We start from the raw sequence: 10,669 nt of genomic DNA on the forward strand, positions 1-10,669 counted from the left end.
TTAGAGGCTTTCAACCTCATTTCTTAAATGTCATCGCTTTTTAAAAATGAGTACCTGAAACTGAAATCATACCATGAGTTTTTAGCTTCTATTTATTTATTTATTGAACTTCCAACATTTTTTCTAGAAAGGAAAGATATAAAATGTTGTATGGGCTTTCTATTTTAGCTTAAATTCAAGTACTTTGGTGTTTTTTTTTAATTTTCAAACATAAGGGGATTTTTGTCTTGTTAACTTATAATTGCATTGTATCAAAAACATATTTTAATATACTTTTTGAATAAAATTTTGATATGGAACATTTTGTTAGGTCATTTTGGATAAAAGTCAAATTCTAGGAATGTATTGTAAGAAAACAACTGAAAACATACACAAAGATATAGTCACATCACAAGGACTTTCTATGCATTTTCTTTATAAACACAACAATTTTGAGAAAAATATGATCATATGAGTTATTCAAATGTGCAAAATAAATCACTGTAATTAAAAATTGTTATTCAAAGAAATTTAGTAACATGGAAAAACATTTAAAAATTCAGTGAAAAGAAAACACTAAAACGAATATATTTAGTATGTTTTCATTCTGAGTATATATGAAAGACAAAACTCTGAAATGCTACTATTGTTGTATAAGACTGAGGATGATTTGCATTTATTTTACTTATCCATATTTTTGAAGTTTTTAATATTATTGCTTTTATTTTTTAAAACCCTATATTAATGTAAACTATATACAGAACTAAAATTTTAAAGTTCTATCCGATTTGATTTACTCTGAGTGTTAAGACGAAATTAATGCAAACAGAAAGTTTAATGGGCCTTGAGGAGGGACAGTTAAAAATTCTCTTCAAAATACAACAACAATTGCTAATATATTTCACATACACACACATAAAATTTCTACTACTGCTGCTGAAATTTCTTTAAATTGGCTGCCTATACCCAGCCTCATTTACTCAGACTCAGGACTTTCTTCTACTCGTCTAGAATTGCTTCAGGATTATCTAAAATCTTTAAAACAAAAATGGACTTCTATTATTAATTCATATTCTCGAGGGATCATTTACTGATGCTACATCACACAAATTTAACATAACACTGGAAAATTTTCACAAAGTTCTGGAAAAGTTGTATGCTGTGGGAAGCTAATAAATTTTTTTTTACATCTGTTCTTATTTTGATTAATCTTTCCTTTGCACGTCATTACTTTTCCACAGACTGAATGAATTTGGAATTTATTTAGTTTAGCCATTTTACTTTTAAGTCAGAAAAATTAAAATAAAGATAAGAAATTATTCTTACTGGCTAATCAGTCTACATGATAGAATATAGACACATGTTGATTTATAAAACACTATCTGATCCATAATAAAATACTTAGAATACTCTAAATAAAACAAAAATTCAGCCTTTAAAGGGCTTCAAAACTGAAGACTAGTAAATTTTAAAATCTCAGTGAAGACTTTTTAAAATGTAGAATAGGATGAAGAGGTAGATTAGATCTGGGGGAAGTCAGGTATCCCATAACACATGTTTGGAGTTAAAACTTTTCTGGATTAAATAAATAAATTATATCAAATTTTGCAATAAAATGACAATGATTGACACAATAATATACTTTAATTTATAAATACTATATTCAAAATGATCATATGATTCAGTTTTTTAAATGTGTGTGTGTGTGTGTCAGCAGGGGCTTTGGGAAGGATGTGCAGAGATGCATGTATATCTTGAGCAATGAAATTATTGGTGATTTTATTTTCTCCTCTATATTAATCTACTTTTAAACTAGTTTTATTATAATTAAAGTTATTTTTTATTTAAGTTAGTCTAATTACTAGTTTTATACTGGAATCTTAGAACCACTAGTTCTCTCTTTTACAAACCATAAAGATAATTCCTTAAGCAAACACGGTCAGCAAAGCATTTAGAGTCAATAATGTTTTCCTATTATTAAATATCTACTTAAAAGAAGCATTAGCCGGGTGCGGTGGCTCACGCCTGTAATCCTAGCACTTTGGGAGGCCACGGTGGGCGGATCACAACGTCAGGAGATTGAGACCACGGTGAAACCCCGTCTCTACTGAAAATACAAAAAAATTAGCTGGGCGTGGTGGCAGGCCCCTGTAGTCCCAGCTACTCGGGAGGCTGAGGCAGGAGAACGGCATGAACCCGGGAGGTGGAGATTGCAGTGAGCCGAGATCGCGCCACTATGCTCCAGCCTGGGCAACATAGCAAGACTCCATCTCAAATAAAAAAAAAAAAAAAAAAAAAAAAAAAAGAAAGAAAAGAAAAGAAGCATTATGCCTACAGGTATCATCAAGTATTTATCTCTTATTTAGAGAGAACTTGAAAGTTAGGATAACTTTGGTAAAATAGTTAATGCCATAAACAAAGAAATGAAAAAGAGTATAAATATTAGAAATGAAAAGATAAATACCATTATTGCAAATATAATTATCTATCTAAAAAGCACACAAAAAATAAACTGAAAAACTCTTGAAACTAGAATACAGTTCAGTAGCTGGCTAGTTAAAAATATAACAATAATGGCTTTTAAAATAACCATTAAGAAACAAATTTTTGAGACAAATCTCACTGGAAAATATTTTATTTTATTCTATTTTTTTGAGACAGGGTCTCATTCTGTCACCCAGGCTGGAGTCCGGTGGCATGATCACTGCTCACTGTAGCCTCAACCTCCCAAGTCTCAATGGATCCTCTTGCCTCAGCCTCCCATATAGCAGGCACTACAAGTGTGTGCCACCATGCCCGGATAATTTTTGTATTCTTCTTAGAGACGGAGTTTCGCCATGTTGCCCAGGCTGGTCTTGAACTCCTGAGTTCACGGGATCCACCCTCCTCAGCCTTCCAAAGTGCTGGGATTACAGGTGAGAGCCACCACTCCCAGCAGGCAAATATTTTAAATAGGTTCACTCAATTCTTATTTCAACAACTCATAATTTGCCTTCCTATGTGCTACAAAGGCTTAAAATCTAATGCAAAATCTTATGCTCCTTGTTACAGGATATCAGCGATATAAGTATTTGATTTGGTTTCTAAAAATCATATGCACATATGCAAGATTTAGATGCAAAATGAATGCTGTGAGATGCTCTCTACGTGAGGGGAGTTCACATGTTCTGGAAAGCATGGAAATAGAGGCATTTGGTTCTTCTGGAGCAACTACGCTAACAATATGGTATCCAGTTCCCCCACCATCTTTGGTGTAGAGCAAAGGGTTCTGATGACAGAAATATTTCTATCATGTGATTGGGCAGTTTTACTGGCTGCATTGTTCCTGTTGGGGTAACAGCAGAACCTGGTATTCTGGAATCTTTCACTGAGTCTGTGAGCTACCTGATGTCTTAAAATAAATTTATTTTCACTTACAATAACAAGATCTGACTTTATTCTTGACAACCAAAATATCTGACAAATTCAATGGAGCATTATTAGATAAACAGATGATAGGTAAATAGATTATCTAAAAGGACATATATATGCATAAATATTAACATTGGGTGTATTCTGGATCATAATATTTGGAGTAATATTAACCTTGTTTATTAAAAAAAAGCTTTTCATTATTCTAATAATGTATACTAATATATATTTGCTACTAATATGTATATGTATATACTAATATGTATTTGCTGAAAAGAAGCTATGCAATATAAAGTGGACATAAGAAGTTCAACCAGAGATTTTCTTCAGTATGCCATAATTAAATAGAAAATACTACCTGAAGTAGAATCATCTCTGTGGCTGAGACAGCCAGCTGTCCACCAAACAGATAACACACAAGCAGATAAACAGATATTGGTTGCCTCTTCTTGAGAACACAGCTAGACTAGAATTAGCCTCCAATGCAATTGAGTGTAGACACATGGTTGTTTTAATGAAGGTACTGTAAAGAGATGTCATGTGTACAGCTTCCAAAAGTGGCTCAAATAAACCTCCCATGAGCAACCTCTATGCTGTCCATTCCCCATTTCTGGCTGATGGTTATGCCCCTGGTGACCTTGGAATCCACATATTGAAGATGGCAAAGTAGCCATCAGTCTGCCTTGGATGTCTGCAAAGTGAAAATGCAGCTATCAACCCAAATAACAGCCAGGACAATCAGCTGAGAAAGAAATAGGCTGGGCATGGTGGCTCACTCCTGTAATCTCAGCATTTTGGGAGGCCAAGGCAGGAGAATCAACTGAGTTCAGGAGTTTGAGACCAGCCTGGGCAAAATGGCAAAACCCTGTCTCCACCAAAAATACAAAAAGTTAGCCATGCATGAGGGAAGGCATCTGTGGTCCCAGCTACTAGGGAGGCCGAGGTAGGAGGATCTCTTGAGCCTGGGAGGCAGAGGTCACAGTGAGCCAAGACTGTGCCACTGCACTCCAGCCTGGGCAACAGAGTTAGACCCTGTGCCAAAAAAAAAAAAAAAAAAAAAAGAAAAGACCAGGCTTTTTTTTTTTTTTTTTTTTTTTGGCACTGGAAGTTTGGGGTCTGTTGTGTCAGCATACTCAACATTAATACAGTCTCCATCATTCATTATTTACCTTCTCCTCTGGCCTTCATTCCTTCAAATTAAGACCTTTGTGGTGTTATTCTGTGCTTTTTATTTGCTTTGCCCAAAGCTGCCTGCTTTTAGTAGCTGGAGACTACTTCTTAAAAGAAGTCTCGTCTGTAATAACACAGAAATTGTTCAAAATTTATAATGTTGTCCCTTTCCCAAAGATTCAATGTTGATAAATTGCTTTTTATTTTCTTATTTTTATGTGGACATTCCTATCATGTAATAAAAAAACACTGAGTGCCTGTTCTTACATTGACATATGTTACTAACATTTTGATTTGGAATGATTTATTACTTTTATTTTATTAGCATTCTTTAATTTTTCTGTAACAAACAGACATGAGATTCATCACCCACTCCACCACCTTCTCCACTAACTGCCTGTCCATGGGGTCCATGCAGTTGCTTGCCAGCAGTCTGGCTATCCTTTATGCAAGCACCACAGGCTCTAGCTCCTGGATCTTTTCTTTCAGCTCCACCAGCTTCTGGGTAGGCTGGGGGACTGGGGATCTGGTAGAAATAGCGGGGCATACAGGGTAAGAATGAGGCCATGCCAGGCCTGAATAACTGCCTAGCCTCCTACCTGGACAGAGTGGGTGGCCTGGAGACTGAGAATCGGAGGCTAGAAATCAAAATCTGGGAACATCTGGAGAAGAAGGGGCCCCAGGTCAGAGACTGAGGACATTATGTTAAGATCATAGAGGACTTCAGGGCTCAGATCTTTGCAAATTCTGTGGACAATGCCTGCATCGTTCTGCAGATTGGCAATGCCTATCTTGCTGCTGATGATTTTAGAGTCAAGTAGGAGACAGAGCTGGCCATATGCCCATCTGTGGAGAGCCACATTCATGGTCTCAGGAAGGTCACTGATGACACCAATGTCAGTCAGCTGCAGCTGAAGACAGATCTCGGCTCTCAAAGAGGAGCTGCTCTTCATGAAGAAGAACCACAAAGAGGAAAAAAAAAGACTTACAAGCCCAGTTTGCCAGTTCTGGTTTGACCATAGAGGTAGATGTCCCTAAATCTCAGGACCCCAGCAAGATCCTGGCAGATCAGTGTGACGAGCTGGCTCAGAAGAACCTAGAGGAACTGGAAAATACTGGTCCTAGCAGATTGAGGAGAGCACCACAGTCATCACCATGCAGTCACCAAAATCAGAAATGCTAAGGTGATGCTCACGGAGCTGAGAGGTACAGTCCAGTCCTTGGAGATCAACCTGGACTCCATGAGAAATCTTAAGGCCAGCTTGGAGAACAGCTCAAGGGAGATGGAGGCCCACTATGCCATGCAGATAGAGCAGCTCAATGGGGTTCTGCTGCACCTGGAGTCAGAGCTGGCGCAGACTCTGGCAGAGGGGTGGTGCCAGGCCCGGGTATATGAGGAGGCCCTGCTGAACATCAAGGTCAAACTGTCAGCTAAGCTGGCCACCTTACTGCTGCCTGCTGGAAGATGGGAGGGACTTCAATCCGGGTGATGCCCTGGATAGCAGCAACCCCATGCAAGCCATCCGAAAGACCACCACTTGCAGGATAGTGGACGGCAAAGTAGCATCTGACACCAACGACACTAAAGTTCTGAGGTTTTGAGGCAGCAGAAGCAAGGTGTCCTTTGGGTAATAGGAGGCCAATAAAAAGTTCAGAGGTCCAAACAAAAATCGAACAGCAGTTTTGGTTACCCAATGTCAGAAGTTTTTACATTTAGCTCTATATCGACTAACAGGATTGATAGGGAACCTAACTAATTTTTCAAACATTCTATCATTTGGAAATATATTCTATGCTTTAAACACCTCACCAAAACTGTCTTCGGGATAAAATATATTCTTTGTTTTTAAACTTATTGTAGTAAAAACAACTGGCAACTTCACACAATCCACTATCAATCCTAGAAGTGCATTCTCTGTGCAGAAGTTATCTCAGTTTAGTTGCTACACTGAACTATACAGAATGATAGATCTTTTTGTAATTTTATGATCTGTCGAGTAGAAAATTTTGTAGTCTTGTCAGGTATAAGAGTTATGATATGCCACAAATATTTGTCTTATCACAGAAAGCTTAAACTTAGGGAGGAGGTATATAACTTTTCTGGTCCTATTTAATCTCACTGAGTTAGCATGTTTTATGTTTCAATAGCAAATGTGTACTGAAAAGGCAGAGAAACATTAAAATAAAAGGGAAAATACAGAAATAATATTTCATTATCTGGACGTCGTTAGTTTATAATTTTCTCCATAGGTTTTAAAAAGTGGAGAAAACTGATTACAATAAAAATATGTGCTTTTATTATTTATCACTAACTTTTACTCCAACAGAAGTAATTTTTGCATTGAACAAATCTAGTATTTTTTTCAAAAATTTCAATTAAATATTATATATTTATTTTTGTATATATAATAATATTCTATACATATAAATATATATGTATGTTTGTATATATAATTGTATATATAATAAGGTTCATAACAACATGAACATATTGAAATATTATTCATCCATAAAAAAGAATGAGGTTCTGATACATGCTACAACATGGAAGAAACATGAAATCATTGTGTTAGATTAAATAACCAGACACCAAAAAACACATATTTTGTAATTCCACTCACAGGAAATATCTAGAATAGGCAACTTCAGAGAAACAAAAAGTAGAGTAGAGATTACCAGAGCCTGAGAGAGGAGTGAAGAGGGTGTTACTGCCTACTGGTTGCAGAGTTTCTATTTGAGTTGATGAAAACATATTGAAAATAGCGATTATGGTTGTACAGCGTTGTGAATGTGATTAATACCTCTGAATTGAACACTTAAGAAATGGCTAAAATGGCAAACATTATGTTACATATTTTGCCATGAAAAAATAATTAAAAATTAAAATTAGTAGGAAGTGATATAGCAAAAAAAAACATAAAATTGTGTTTTATGTCTGTTGCTACTTTGACCTGTTTAACTTAGATTAAAATTTTTATTTGTTTATGAATATAATCAAGAAATGAGAATAAATCAAGTAGCCTTACACCTGACATTGACTAGTTATTATGAAAAAAATCTAGACTTTTGGAAAATAAATAACTATGGAATCTATAACATAGTTTTAAGAGTTCTTCCCCAAACATCATGGTCAGATTTTTAAAACTAGTAGAATAATCACTGATTGAAGAAATGAAGCATCTGTTTTGGGGTGGCTAACATATGGGCTCAAGAGTTTCGAATTCATGAATGATCTTATTAAACCGTTAAAATATATTTATATAAAAATAATACTCAACACTAATATAAAACACAATAAATATAAAAATAAAAATAATACCAAATACAAAAGCAATTGGTGATATTTTATTTTTGTTAAATTAGTTTTAATGATTATTGTTTAATACATTTCTATTGATATTTGATTTTAAGATAATTTTTTGAAATGATATGATACATTTTTTATGACCCAAAAGTAATGAAGGTAGCCAAGCAGAAATAAGGAGAAGAGTCATTGAGAAAAATGAAGTCCTCTGGTCATTCTTTCTCTGGCAAATAATGGAGACATTCAAGGTTGTTAAAATTTAACTGTGAAAGTTTAATTATTCAGTTGTCTGCTTGAAGCTTCAGCAGGTTCATAGCACTGGATCAAGCAGGATTTTTTTTTTTTTTTTGGTATGTGGAATGGGCATTATATGCATAGAATTCTATAAACTTTTGAAGAACATGTGATACCCATTAACAGAGGTCATTCCTTTCCTTTTTTGCAGGACATGTTGCAGCTGCTTATATATGTGTGTGTTGAAAATATGTTATCTTATTCAATTTTTTTTTCTTGAATCCCATTGCTCTGCTAGATAGGCTTAAATAGTATTGTAAGAAATCAGTCATTTTTGTACTTTTTTTTATTGGCCCCAAAGCTCTTTTCTCTCTTATCACTTAATATAATCAAATCTTCAAAGTTTTTTCTGATGGATTCTAAAAATGGGAGTTGAGCAGTTGGCACCATCACTTGGTTCAATGTTACTAAATCTTTTCCAATCTTTATTTATTTCTTTATATTTTGGGTTAGTACAATGATCTTTTTTTTTTTTGCCATCAGAGAAACCCTGCAAAATCATTTGAAAGCTTTAGCCATTTTTCTTGAAGGACAGAATATTTTACTTGCCGTATCAACTCCCTTACTCTTTAAAGATCTAGAAATGGGGAACACTTTTACACTACTGATGGTGGGAATGTAAACTTGTACAACCATTATGGAAAACGGTATGGAGATTCCTTAAAAAAACGAAAACTAGATCTACCTTTGATCCAGCAATCCCACTATTGGGTATCTACCCATAGGAAAAGAAGTCATTGTATGAAAAAGGCACTTGCAAATGCATGTTTATAGCAGCACAATTTGCAATCGCAAAAATGTGGAACCAGCCCAAATGTCCATTAATCAACTAGTAGGTAAAGAAAACATTATACATATATATATCTATATATAGAGAGAGATATATATGATATACACATATACATATATAATACACACATCATGTATATCATATTCCATATATATACCATATATACCATACACACACACACACACACACACACACACCATGAAATACTACTCAGCCATAAAAAGGAATGAAATAATGCCATTTGCAGCAACTGGTTGGAGTTGGAGACCATTATTCTAAGTGAATTAAGTCAGAAATGGAAAATCAAACATTGTTCTCACTTATAAGTAGGAGCTAAGCTGTAAGAATGCAAAGGCATAAAAATTATACAATGGACTCAGGGAGAAGGATGGGAGGGGTGTTAGGGATAAAAAGACTACACCAGAGTACAGTACACACTGCTCCAGTGAAGGGTGAACCAAAATCTCAGAAATCACCACTAAAGAGTTTATCCATGTAACTGAATATCACCTGTTCCCACAAAACTATTGAAATTAAATAAATAAATAAGATCTAGAAATGGAATACATTGTTGTCACTTTTGTGTACAGATGTGTTTATTTCATTACATGAGTGATGTAATTCAGCAAATGTTTGGTATAATAGCTCTCTAATCTTCTTTATCATATTCCTGACTTTATTATGGGAAAGTAATGATTTTCTGCCAATCCTAACTGCGTCTAGTAGAGTTATGCACTCTTAGGTATCTTTCATCACTTCTTTCAAATTTTCTTCCCTAATGTCACCAGTCCTGACATCCCATCTAAACCAACAGCACTCTTTTGCAGAGTTAAGGTTAAGAAAAAAAGGAGTAGAATTTGATGGAAAAGCAACACAAAAACTGACAAAAATATTTCATTTTAGAAAGTGATAGAAAATCTAAAACCTCTCTGCACCGTAACAGTTTACATGTACAGGAAGAATTGAGAGGGTAGTAGAGTTCCAAAATACCCCACACCTAGCTTTCTCCATTATTAACATCTTGCACTAGCATGGCAAATTTGTTACAATTAATGAAATAATATTAATACAGTATTTTTAACTAAAGTTCATAGTTTATTCGGATTTCCTTATTTGTTGCCCTCTATTCATTTCATTTCCAGGATATTATCCAGAATACCATATTATACTTAGTTGTAATGTTTCCTTAGGCTTTTTTTTGGCCATGACAATTTATCAGACTTTTCTTGTTTGTAATGTTTTAGTGGCGCTGACCCCTCTGAAGAGCATTGGTCAGGTATTTTGAAAGATACTCCTCTATTGGATCTGTCTGATGTTTTTCTCACTATTGGACTTGAGTTACGGATTTGAGGGAGAAAGATCACAGAGGTAAAGTGCCATTTTCATCACATCATATCAAAGATAAAATCAACATGATTTGTCATTTTTTGTGTCAACCTTGGTCATCTGAGATACTGATTGTCAGATTTCTTCACTGTGAAGTTACTCTTATTCCTCTGTGTCATGCTGTACTCTTTGGAAGTAAGTCAGTATCACAGCCCATACTTAAGGGATGAAAAGTTATGTTCTCTCTGCTTGAAGGAAGGGTACCTACATAAATTTTTTGGAACTCTTCCACACGAAAGACTTATTTCTTCATTTATTAATTGGTCAAATTTTTAAATTTATATCAGTATGTACTCATAGATACTTATACTTTATTTTGTACTCAAATTGTTCCA

General features: G+C 34.8%; 1 pseudogene; it reads left to right on the top strand.

Annotated features, from left to right (window-relative positions):
• Positions 1-5,511: 5,511 nt before the first annotated feature.
• Positions 5,512-10,298, top strand: LOC129462202 (keratin, type I cytoskeletal 18-like; annotated as a pseudogene).
• The last annotated feature ends 371 nt before the right edge of the window (positions 10,299-10,669 follow it).

This window comes from Symphalangus syndactylus, chromosome 2 (assembly GCF_028878055.3).
Source record: "Symphalangus syndactylus isolate Jambi chromosome 2, NHGRI_mSymSyn1-v2.1_pri, whole genome shotgun sequence".
Taxonomy (NCBI): Eukaryota; Metazoa; Chordata; class Mammalia; order Primates; family Hylobatidae; genus Symphalangus; species Symphalangus syndactylus.